Source organism: Phascolarctos cinereus, unplaced genomic scaffold (assembly GCF_003287225.1).
Source record: "Phascolarctos cinereus isolate Bilbo 61053 unplaced genomic scaffold, phaCin_HiC Scaffold_9;HRSCAF=440, whole genome shotgun sequence".
NCBI classification, from domain to species: Eukaryota; Metazoa; Chordata; class Mammalia; order Diprotodontia; family Phascolarctidae; genus Phascolarctos; species Phascolarctos cinereus.
Window position 1 is genome coordinate 246844761 of NW_027556402.1, and position 12806 is coordinate 246857566.

General features: G+C 37.0%; 1 pseudogene; it reads left to right on the top strand.

The window, feature by feature from the left end:
- Window positions 1–1997: 1997 nt before the first annotated feature.
- On the top strand, window positions 1998–2955 carry LOC110199546 (olfactory receptor 10AG1-like; annotated as a pseudogene).
- The last annotated feature ends 9851 nt before the right edge of the window (window positions 2956–12806 follow it).

Consider the following 12806-nt stretch of genomic DNA (forward strand, 5'->3'; position numbering starts at 1 on the left):
CCTGTAAATAATGATAGCACTTGCCTCCCAGGATCGTTGTGAGGATCAAATGACATTATTGCAAAGCACTCAGCCAGCGCCTAGCACCTAATAAGTGCTACACATTATCTCAGTGAGCCGAACTCATCTGGTTGTGAGTAGAGAAGAAATCTGATGAAAAATCCACATTAAGAAACTATTGACTGATAGAAACTAATGTTACCTTTCGCTGTGGGTATTAAGAAAGCATATTTAGAGAAGAATAATTACAGAAGCATTGAGATTTCTTGAATTAGAAGTCAGGAGCATCTTGGTTTGTATATGACATCTAATTCAGTGGGTAGAATTTAAGCCCTCTGATGCTTGTTAATGATGTGGACATTAGCAATTTTCTTAATCTTTAAGCTTCATTTTTAAAAAATTGTCAGTTGAGAACAATAATGACCATACTTCCTAAAACAGTGAAATTATGTGGTCAAAATGAGAAATAAAGCATGTAAAGTTTTGTGTAAACCTGATAGAACCATTCAAATGTAAAGATGATGCGGATTAGATTTGTGATTTCATTGCTGCAGGGATCTCTTAGATATGGAAATTTCCTACCAATGCATCTCATCACTTTCTCTGCCATTTAGTCTTAGAGAATTGCCTAGAGCATTAAAAGTATAAGTGATTCACAGGAAGTCTCCTATACTAGATGTTTCAGAAACAGGATTTTTTTTAGGCAATTGGGGTTAAGTGACTTGCCCAGGGTCACACAGCTAGTAAGTATCAAGTGTTGGTCTGAGGTCGAATTTCAACTCAGGTCCTCCTGACTTCAGGGACAGTGCTCCATCCACTGAGCCACCTAGCTGCCCCCAGAAACAGGATTTTAATCCAGTTCTTCCTCACTCAGAGACAAACTTTCTGCTCGCTATGCTATCCAAATTGTCATTCTTAATCACTACACCCCAAAAGAATGAGGCTTTGCAGGTGCAAATTGACTCATCAGTCACTGAGGATCTTTGGAGGAAGGAGATCTTACTCTCCCTCTCATATATGAAGACAACCTACCCACTTTGTTAGCAAGCATTTATATTGAGCTTCCTCTGTGTGTAGGATGCAGAACAAGGGAGATAAGGAGCTTCCAAGTCACTATCCCTGTTTTCAGGATTTAAAGCTAGATGGAAGGACAGGACTTAGACACATATATGTATACATGCATATGTGTGTATGTACTTACACATTTATGTCTGTATTTATGAAAGCATGTGTGTATGCATGTGTGTACATATGCACACAAAGAGATATAAATACAGATAGATATAGATATTAACATGTATATCTCTCTATCTATAGCTACATCTGCATATATCTATATCTATCTATCTATTTACATATGTTCCATCTATCTGTCATGCTTTACGGGCAGTTAGATGGCACAGTGGATAGAGCACTAGCCCTGCAATCAGGAAGACTCACTTCATTATTCAAATCTGGCCTCAGACACTTACTAGCTGTATGACCCTGGGCAAGTCATTTAACTTTGTTGGCCTCAGTTCTTCATATGGAAAATGACCTCGAGAAGGAAATGGTAAAACACTCCAATATCTTTGCCAAGAAAATCCCTAATGGGGTTGTCAAGAATCAGACATAACTTAACAACAACAATATTTTTATATATTATATATTTTAAAAATGTTATTCTGAAAAGGGGTCCACAGGCAACACCAGACTGCCAAAGAAATCCATGCATGGCAAAGAAACCCAGACCTATAATTCATATTACTTTGAAGAGCAAAAATATAGAATGCTTCAAGGACAAAGAACCTCAGAACATAGAATATTACATGCTACTAACAGAAAGGACCATGCAAGATATCATATTAGAATTAAAAGGCACCACGTACCAAATTATATAAATTGTCAAAGCTGCAAAGGAATTTACAGATTATCTGGTAAAATGTTCTTTTTTTTTTTTTTCATGGGGAGAAAACTGAGTCCCATAATGATGCAGTGATCATTCCTTTTTCTCACAGATGAAAAACACAAGAAAGCTAACAGAAGCAAATCTCACGGATATGGCAGAATTTATTCTCCTGGGATTTTCTGACCTTCCCAAACTGCAAGGGCTTTTGTTTGCGATTTTCTTAGTTGTCTATATCGGTATCGTGATAGCAAATGACTCATCATCATAATAACCAAGACTGATCGCTCTCTCCAAACCCCCATGTACTTCTTCCTTGGGAACTTTTCATTCTTAGAAATCTGTTACACATCAGTGACCCTTCCTAGATTGCTGTGGAATCTCGGGACCCAGAAGAGAAACATTTCCTTTTTGGCCTGTGCTATACAACTTTGCTTCTTTCTTACTCTGGCCATCACTGAGTGCTCCCACCTGGCCATAATGGCCTATGACCGTTATGTGGCCATTTGTAAGCCTCTCTACTATCCTGTCATGATGAACCACAAGTTTCGTGTGCAGCTAGTGTTTGCCTCCTGGATCAGTTCCATTGTTAGCCAGACAGGGCAGACACGCTTGGTTTTCTCTTTTCACTTCTGTTTCCCCAAACTCAATCATATTTTCTGTGACATGGACCCTTTACTAAAGGCAGCCTGTGGAGACGCATGTATGAATGAGCTTTCAATCTCTATTGCTATGCTGATATCTGTTGTGACACCTTTTATATTGATACTGATGTCGTATTTCAAAATCATTGTTACTGTCATGAAGCTGAAATCTGCACAGGGGAAATCCAAACCTTTTCTGTTTGCTCATTCCACCTAGTAGTCGTACTCATGTATTTTGGCACTGGTATTGCTATGTATTTGAGACCCAAGTCTGAACATTCAGCAGACTTTGAAATCATCACCTCTCTTTTGTATCTCATGATAACCCCAGTATGTAACCCCCTAATATACAGTCTGAGGAACAATGATGTCATTGTAGCATTAAAGAAATTAATCCCTAAATGTCAAGGACTGCAAAATAAATAGAATTCAATGAAGCCTCTGTTTCTTTTTTGTTAGTCTCAAAATTCTCATAGAAATCTATTCCCAGTTCTCTTTCCTACTTTCCTCATTGAACTTCATTTCAATCAATCAATAAGTCAGTCAATACTCATTTTAAGGGCTTCCTCATTGTCAGGCAGTGTGTTAAACATTGGAGATCTGAAAAGAGGTAAAAGAGAGTCCCTGCCCCCAAGAAGATTATAATCAAAGGAGACAACTCCTCTTAAATCCAAGTAATAGCATCTTCTACCTACAGAAAAAAATAAAGTCTGCTGTGTTTCTGTGTCATCAGAGGGCAATTTTACCCTATCCTTAAAGCCCCATTATTGAAAACAAAAACAAAAACAAAAACCTATCTTTCTCTTTGTTGTTAAATGATGAATTTAGGCACCCAGCCTAAAATTATGCAGTGGACCCAGTTATACATTCCACTTAAATAAATTGGCAAGTACCTAAAATTTCCACTGTATATTGTTGAACTAGGACTCAGAATCTGAGCAATTGTTCTCTCTGGAATAATGGTTATTGCCTAATGACTCCTTTGATATAGTTCCAGACCAGGGGTGAGGAACCTGCTTGGATTCAGTCAAAGGGCCACACTTGAGGACCTAGAGGGCCACATGTGACCTCGAGGCCACAGGTTCTAGAGCCCTGTTCTGGACTTTGTCTTATTAGTAACTTGGGGCCTCTTCATGTACTGATGAATTGATTCTTCATCCATTTTTTCTTGTCATTCCCCCTACTTTTTTTTTTTTTTAATGAATGGGGAGGAATGTAAAATATACCTCATTTCATCCCTAACCTTGTGAAGTCAATACTTTTGATTGTGAAATATGTGATGAACACACTCAATATTTCTGCTTAAAACTGTTCTGTTTACCAGCCTTTTCAAATGAAAAGAATAAATATTAATAATAAAAGGATGTAGTCATTTGAAACAATAGCTTATAAACCTTAGCAATCGATGACAGCTTGTCAAGTAATAGAAACAGTGAAGTTACAGAACAAATATTATTCCATGGAAATGATAAGGGAGGGACAGGAAATGACATGACCACTAGTGTAATGCTTTCTTCATCTTTAAAGGATCCCAGAGTTGAAAAAGATCTTGGGATCATCTAGCCCAGCCTGCATCTTAATCAAAATATCATATGCAATATACCTAAGAAGTTTTTTTTCCCCTAGGCTTCAAGTTTTTGTTCTGTTTTGCTTTTGCCAAATTAATGATATTATCAGTATAACAATCCTCACGTAATCAACTGTCCCAACATATACTGATGAACCACTCTCTTCCCCACAAGGAATAGTCAGATGTGCTTTGGGCACTGTGATGTTAAGTGACTTAGCCAGGGTCAAACAGCCATTATGTGGAAGAGAGGATTCTTAAATCCAGCTTACTGACAGGGAGGCCAGTTATTTATCCAGTGTCTTATACTACATCTACTTTTATAATATTAGAGAATTTCTTGCTGTCATTGGTTCAAGTGTTGCCCTTTAGAGTTGAGAGTAACTGAGTCCCACTGATTTTCTTTACCTCAAATGTTCCATTGCTTTATGGAAACTCTAACAGCCCCTTAAGGTTCTAAGCCCCCAGTATCAACAACTAACCTTTCAATCTTTTTACATCATAATCTTGAAGACTTTTACTGATGTGGCCTTTTCTCTGTATTATTTCTAAATTATCAGTATTCTTTCTAAAAAATGGCTTGAAGCCAATATGATATCAAATATATCAATAATAAGAAATTTCAATATGAAGAGATATAAAAATAGAAACTCCATTATTCCAAAGCCACCAAATGAATAAAACAAGATTATTTGTGTATATCACTTGAAAATGCTCAAAGTCAATAACAGTCAAAGAGATAATTTTGAAGTCCCAGAAAATGGTTTGTATTTTTTTAAATTGACAAATATTTAAATGAAATAAATCTGGTAGTGCCAGAGCAAAGCAAATGGATATTTCCATTGTTTAAAGAATTAGAAAATATAAATTTCATAGGCTAATCTTGCAACACATAGTATAGATTGTGCAATCTTGTAATTTCACTCAATTATTTCTTAATTTGAAATAGACTTGAAACAAAAACCAATCAAAAGAATATCTAAAAGACCCATCTCTTTAAAGCATTTTAATGGAAATCTTCTATTTAGTTATGAATAATAAAAAACCCCTCATGTTTAAAATAAAACAATAAAAGTAACAATTTTAAGATAATAGAACATCTTATTTTTTTAAATTTAACTCAGTTCTCTAAATATTTGTGAAATGAGGCTTTTGTCTGAGAAATTTGCTTCATTTTGTTTCTCAGTTATGATTGCTAACTATATTTCTTTCCATTCTATTTATCCTCTGTTTATTCTATTCTCTCTCTCCTTTTACTCTGTCCCTCCTCAAAAGTGTCTTGCTTCTGACTAGTGCTTCCCCTCATTTGCCCTCACTTCTATCAGTCCCTTTCCCCCTCCTTATATCCCTCTCCCCTTCTACTTTCTAATATGGTAAGATAGATTTCTACACCAAATTTAGTGAGTCTTTTTCTTTCCTCTTTTGAGTGAAATGATTTACCCTATTCTACATCTCTCTCTCTCTCTCTCTCTCTCTCTCTCTCTCTCTCTCTCTCTCTCTCTCTCTCTCTTTCTCCCACAGCATTCCACTTTCTTAACCTTTTTATTTTTGTTTTAGATATCATCCCATCATACTTGAGTCCCACCTATGCCCTCTGTCTATATATGTATACTCTTTCTAACTGTCCCCAAAATGAGAAAGTTCTTATGCATTACAAGTATTATCTTCCAATGAAGGAATGTAAACAGATTAACCTTATTAAATCCCTTATGATTTCCCTTTCCTGTTTACTTTTCTGTTCTTCTCTTCAGTCTTGTAGTTCAAAGTAGAATTTTCTATTCAGTTCTGTTCTTTTCATTAGGAATATTGAGAAGTTTTCTACTTCATTGAATATCCATTTCATATTCTGATGGATTATATTTAGTTTTGCTAGGTGGGTGATTTTTGGTTTCAATCCTAGCTCCTTTGCCCTTGAGACTATTATATTCTAAGCCCTCCAATCCTTTAATGTGGAAGCTGTCAAATATTGTGTTATCCTGAGTGTGGCTGCATGATACTTGAAATGTTTTTCCTAGCTGATCTCAATATTTTCTCCTTGACCAAGGATCTCTGGAATTTGGCTATGATATCCCTGGGAGTTTTCATTTGGGAATCTCTTTCAGGAGGTGAGCAGTGGATTATTCTGATTCATATTTTACCCCATGTTTCTAAAATATCAGAAGAGTTTTCCTTGATAATCTCTTGAAAGATGATGTATGGGCTTTTTTTTTTTTAATCATGGATTTCAGGTGCTCCCGCAGTTTTTAAATTATCTCTCCTGGATCTATTTTCCAGGTCAGTTGTTTTCAGATGAGATATTCCATGTTTTCTTCCAATTTTTTCATTCTTTTGGTTTTGCTTTATCATTTCTTGATGTCTCATAAAGTTATTTACTTCCACTTTCCAACTCTAATTATTAAAGAATTATTTTCTTCAGTGAGCTTTTGTACCTCCTTTTCCATTTGGCTCATTCTACTTTTTAAGGAGTTCTTTTCTTCAGTACATTTTTGTACTTTTTTTTTCCATTTGATCAATTCTGCTTTTCAAGACATTCTTCTCCTTATTGGATTTTTGCATCTCTTTTTACCATTTTACCTGTTCTGTTTTTTAAGGTATTATTTTCTTTAGTGTTTTTTGTGCTTTCTGCACCAAGCTGTTGACTCTTTTTTCATGATTTTCTTGCCTCACCCTCATTTTTTTCCACACTTTTTCCTCTCTCTTACTTCATTTTAAAAATCCTTTTTAAGCTCTTCCATAGCCTGAGACTAATTCATTTTTCTTCTTCTTCGTGGCTCTTGATGTAAGAGTTTGACTTGGTTGTGTTCTGATTGTGTGCTTTGATCTTTCCTGTCATGACAGTAACTTTGTAGGGTCAGATTTTTTTCTGCTTTTTGCTTATTTTTTCAGCCAATTTTTTTTTTAACTTTCAAATTTTTGCTAATGTTGGGCTCTGCTCCCAGGGGGAAGGGTGCACTATCCTAAGCTTCAGGGGCTTTGTGCAGCTGTTTTCAGAGCTAGTTCTGGTTGTCTATAAGCTGTGAGTTCTTCCAAGGTGGTATGATCTAAGGACAGGAGTGTTAACTACTCTCCTGGCCTGTGTTCTGGACTGTGAGTGATCACAAACACTTTTTTCCCCCTTTGATCTTTAACCAGCATCCCCAATCCACTGGGGCCTCAAACTGTGGTGTGCTAGTGCCCTTCTTCACCCCAGAACTGATAGTGGTGCCTGTGACTTGAATCTGGGTATGGACAAAGCAACAGAGAGTCCTTCCCCCAGTACCAGCAAAGAGACTCCTGTGATCTCCTTCTGACTAGTTGTGTGGGCTCTGCCTTCTGGAACTAGCAGCAACAGCTTCTGATTCAGTCACTCCCAAGGCCTCTTCCTGCTTCCCTGGGGCTATTGAGGTTCGGGGAATCATATGTTGAGGTTCAGGAGTTTTAGCATCTTGGAATGGTGACCCTAGCCTTTTAGCCAAGGACAAGGTTTATTAAAGATCCACCACATTGGACAAACTCCAGGAATCTAAACATTTGTGAGCTATTGGCTAGATTGTAAGAATCTGAACACTTGACTAGACTCTTAAAGAATCTGAGCCCCTAAATGGAGGCCGGATGAACCTTATATGCAGAAAGACTGTGGGAGAGATCTAGAAGTGGCCACATAGTTACGGGTGACTGAAGGAGGCTTCTGGGGGAGAAGGGATATCTAGATGGGAGTAGCCAGTAGCTGGAGTAACTGGAAGAGGGTTCTAGGGAGGATCTTGATGGGAGTGACTGGGAGATCAATGGGGTCTAGATAGGATCTAGGGCGGGAAGTAGCCATGGGGAGGCAAGAGACAGTGAAGGGCTGGCCTAGGTTAAGGGTAACAGAGAATTGGGCGATTAGGTGTAGCCACAGTGAAAGTTGGTACAATAAAAGGCCTGTTGAAAGGATTACTGGGATGATGCCTCAGGTGAATGGGAGAGACTTCCTCAATCAAGTAGAAGTTCAAGAAGAGTCCATGGTGGGGTTTTCTAAGACCTGTAGACAAATGGGACCCAAATTCTTTTAGACGTAAGGGACAAACATCTTGGCTTGGGCCTCTACCCCTTCAGGGCTATGTCTGTTCTAGTAAAGCTTGTGCTGGAAGCAACAGACCTTTTCTGCTGACTCTCTAAGTTGTCTTGGATTGGAAAATCATTTTGCCCCATCCTTTTGTGGGCATTGCCACTCCAGAATTTGTCTTAGGGCATTATTTAAAGGTTTGCAAAGGGATTTGGGGGAGAGCTTAGGGGAGTACCTGCCTTTTCTCCACCATCTTGCCTCTGCCCCCTATAAAGCATTTTTTTTTTAGGCAATTGGGGTTAAGTGACTTTCCCTGGGTCACACAGCTAGTAAGTGTCAAGTATTTGGTTTAAAGCTGTATTTCAACTCAGGTCCACCTGACTTCAGGGCCGGTGCTCTATCCACTGCACCACCTAGCTGCCCCTCATAAAGCATATTTTGTAATGCAACATTATGAGGATGCTGAAAGAAAATCCAGCTGTATCTATCAATTTAAAGGTAATTTATTTTATTAGTGATAATTGATTAATCAATTTTACATGTATAATTAAGGGTTGAAGCTCACGTTCATAAGACTCTCTTTGTTGTTGGAGATGTATTGTTCAATGTTGCATGTCTGAATGAAGGTAAAACAAGAATTTCTTGTTGATAAGTATTTGAGAGTGGAGAAAACTTGGTCTTTTGTCTTCAGTCTGTAGCACAGAAGAGAAACAATTCTAGATTCCCTCCAGGAAGAGGTCTCCATCAACTGGAATTTAGCAAGAATTCTTGATTACTTATTCTAACAGTGAAGTGCCTTTTGTTTTATTTTTAAAGCCTAAGAGTTTTGTTTTCTTGTGCTCTCCTGAGGTACTACAGTAATTTGCCTCAAGAATAGCCCACTGTCTTCTCAAAGGCCTACCCAAGTAGGACATTCAAACTTAACATCTTAATCATTTTTGGCTAGAAGGGAGGTAAGTATTAAAGAACCCCAGAGCCACAGGCTTCCAATCTAGGGTGCTTATTATAGTTGTGTTTTTCTTTATTTGTTATGTTTTGTTTTGTTTTTTATCATTTTCATAGAATGGAATGACTTTAAATTGACCCAACCAAAAAAAACAAGGAGCCAAATTTACTGTTTCAATTTTGTGTGTTAGCAGTTTTTCAAAAGCAACTTTGAAAGAAGGATTTTTCTTCAAAAATTGATTTTCTCCCTGTGATTGCATGATTTTTTCCTCTTTTTAACCATTCCTCATGTAGTCTTTTGCATTTGTGCTGCCTCAGGCTAGTAATCTTAGTGGCAAATCAATCATTTCATTTAGAAAGAATGTTTGAGATTTTTTTTTTCACTATGATCAATTTGTCTTTCTACTACTGGAAAAGACTTTTTTTGTTTATTGCTCTTCTTATTTTTTCTTTGCTTGCTTGCTTGTTTTTAACTTTCTTTTTTTCTCTTCAGTAGAAGAAGATTTTTTAAAATTTATTTTTAGTTTTCAATATTCACTTCCACAAGATTTTGACTTCCAAATTTTCTCACCATCTCATCCCCCCAACCCAAGATGGCATGAATTCTGAATACCCATTCCCTTAATCTGCTCTCCTTTCTATTAACCCTCCCTTTCCTTATATCCTTCACCCTCTATTTTCCTGTAGGGCAGGATAGATTTCTATACCCCATTGCCTCTATATCTTATTTCCTAGTTGCATGTGGAAATAATTTTTAACATTTATTTTTAAAACTTTGGGTTCTAAATTTTCTCCCTTCCTCCCTCCCCACCCACCTTCATTGAGAAGGCAAGCAAGTGGATATAGGTTATACATGTGTGGTCATACATGGTGTATCACTTCCATGATAGTCATGATGTGATAAACTAACTCTATTTCATTTCATCCCATCCCACTCCCCATTTATTATATTCTCTCTTTTGACCCGGCCCCTCCTTTGCTTCTGACTACCCCCTCCTCTAATCTGCCTTCTGATCTATCATCCCTGTGCTCTCTTATCCCCTTCCCACCTATTTTCCTGTACAGTAAGATAGATTGTCATACCCAAGTGAGTGCATGTGTTATTCCCTCATTAAGCCAAGATTTTTTTCCGCCAAGTACAGCTTGCTTCATTTCTGATTTTATCCTGGAATTTTTATTTTGTTTCGTTTTTTTTCTTGGAGTGGTAATAAGTGTATCCACATTAGTTTAGCTTCATCTGAACTTGATGCCAGCACAAATGTACCTGCTCATTTTTAGTGATATGGTATAGCAATTAAAAATCTGTATCCTATTGTTTGCATAATTAATTGTTACATGTTGATAAATGAAAAAGTCACTTGTAGTTTTCATTATTTGAATTCCTATCTGTAGCTATTATATTGTATTAATTAATAAAAGTACATTAAAACAATAAACCATTGTTATTATAATACCACATCTTTATTGCTATTTATATATTAGTATTAACATATGGGGGGAAATTTCTAGATAAGATCTCTGTGAATTAAAACCATTGATTAAATCTGTCTTTCCCTTGCATTGGAAGAGTATAGAAGTCTCCTAACATTAACAGTAAGGCCAGGGGGCAGCTAGGTGGTGCAGTGAATAGAGCACCAGGCCTGAAGTCAGAAGTACCTGAGTTCAAATCCGGTCTCAGATCAAACACTTGACACTTACCAGCTGTGTGACCCTGGTCAAGTCACTTAACCCCAACTGCCTTAAAAAAAAAAAGAGTAAGGGCATACCTTAAAACTGAGGAATTTTAAATATATGGGGCAAAAGAGTAAAAGGCTTAATAAAGTATATGATATGGGCGATTGTTTCCATCCATCCTTTTTTAGTTGATGACCTTTTTAGCTCCCATGAATTAAATTATTATCCCAGGAAGAATTTTTTTTTTCATTTTATTAATAACCAATGATTGAGTTAGGTAGGATGTAGAGGTTTTCTCTTCTGTCTCTTCATTGAGGTTCAACTCCTGAGGAAGATGAGCCTCTGAAACATATGAATGACTGAGATTACCCCTACCCAACTAGGAATGTGGTCTTTAATCTTGGAATGGAACCCACCCAACTAGGAGACCTTAATCCTGTTGGTCTAAACAAAATCCAGTCTATTCCAGTTCTTACCCTGAAGGAAATGAATTCCTGTCTTTGTATCCCTCCATTAGGATTCAGGATGAAAACCAACCAGAACAGGCCAGATGGAGATGAATTCTCCTGCCCAGATTGCTGGAAGTGACTGAATCTTATGATTAAACCATATTCTCAGGAGGAGCAAAAGACTTCTAGTCTACTTCCTCATTAAATGTCCACCAATCAGGGTTGATATTCACTTGTCAGTGACATTCTCTTTTACAAAGGTATGCAAAGCATTCAGTATCTCCACTGGGAGTCTTTGGTTGCTGAGAAAACCCACTAACCACTAACTTATTGATTGTCAGGTAGTCTAGTTAATAAATTGCTTATTACTTAACAAGAAACTATCTCTCAGTTGTTGTGTTGTTTTTGTTGTTGTTGTTTCCATTTGTCACATCCCTATGCTGATGATACCAAAATCTATTTATCTATGTTTATTTCCAGTCTTGGATTTCTAACTACTTACAGTACATCTGGAACTACATTTCCTGTATACATTTTAAACTCAACATATTCAAACATTGAACTCATTATCTTTTCTTCTTATTCTTAACTACTAAATGACTATTAGTGCCATCATCCTGCCAGTTACCCAAGTTAGCAACTTAGATGATATCCTGGGCTTCTCACTTTCTCACAATAATAAAGTCTTTAAACATGGATTGATCCCATCCATTAGTGAGAAATGAATATTTAATAACTAATTACTGTATTAAGAACAAGGTTTTCACTCTTTTTTATTTCCTCAACCAGAAATCTCTCTTAAAGATTTACCCAGGTCAAGATCCAATCCGACAGTAAAAGAAATTCTAGGTTTGAGCTAATTGGTATAGTCCTGCTGATTGCTTTTGCTCATACAGATCCAGGAAAATGTTGATTCTCCATTTCTTTCAAGAAAAATAGTATGGAAAATGATGTCATTTTGAAGAAGATTTGGGTGTTTTAAGTTGTGTACCCCAAGACCTTCATTTCCATATAACTCACTTCCTATTGTGTTATCCAATCAGAGTTTATGGCCACCCCTCAGAAACAGTTATTTTCTGAAGGGTATATAAACTGTGAGCTCTCTGCTATGATTGTCTTTAGTCCAAGACAGATGGCCAAATGATCATCCTTTGATTAATAACATCCTAGCCTTATTTGCCAAATGATTAAATTACCCAGAAATTATGACTCTACAATCTTTTTTAATCATCACATTTTCATTCTTTTCCTTTGTTTCTGCATGTGTATAAGGATTGGATGAGGCATAATTACTGTTGCTTTTTTTCCTTTCTTCATCATGGTGGCTGATTCCATGTAGCAGCTGGAGCAGGAGCTCAACTACATGTACTTGATTCTAGGCCCTCAGTTTTCTATTTTGCCTTATGTATATTTGCCTGGTCATACTTAACAGCAGTCTATCCTGAGATGAACCCTTTAACACTGGCTGCCTTAGTACATTGGAAGTTCTGTATTTCTCAGTCTTTTGCCTTTGCTTTGTCTTCAACACTTCATATGGTGCCTGCCATATAACAGGCAATTAACAAATGCTTATTAACTAATTTACTAAACACACTAACTGCATTGTGGTCTCAGTGAG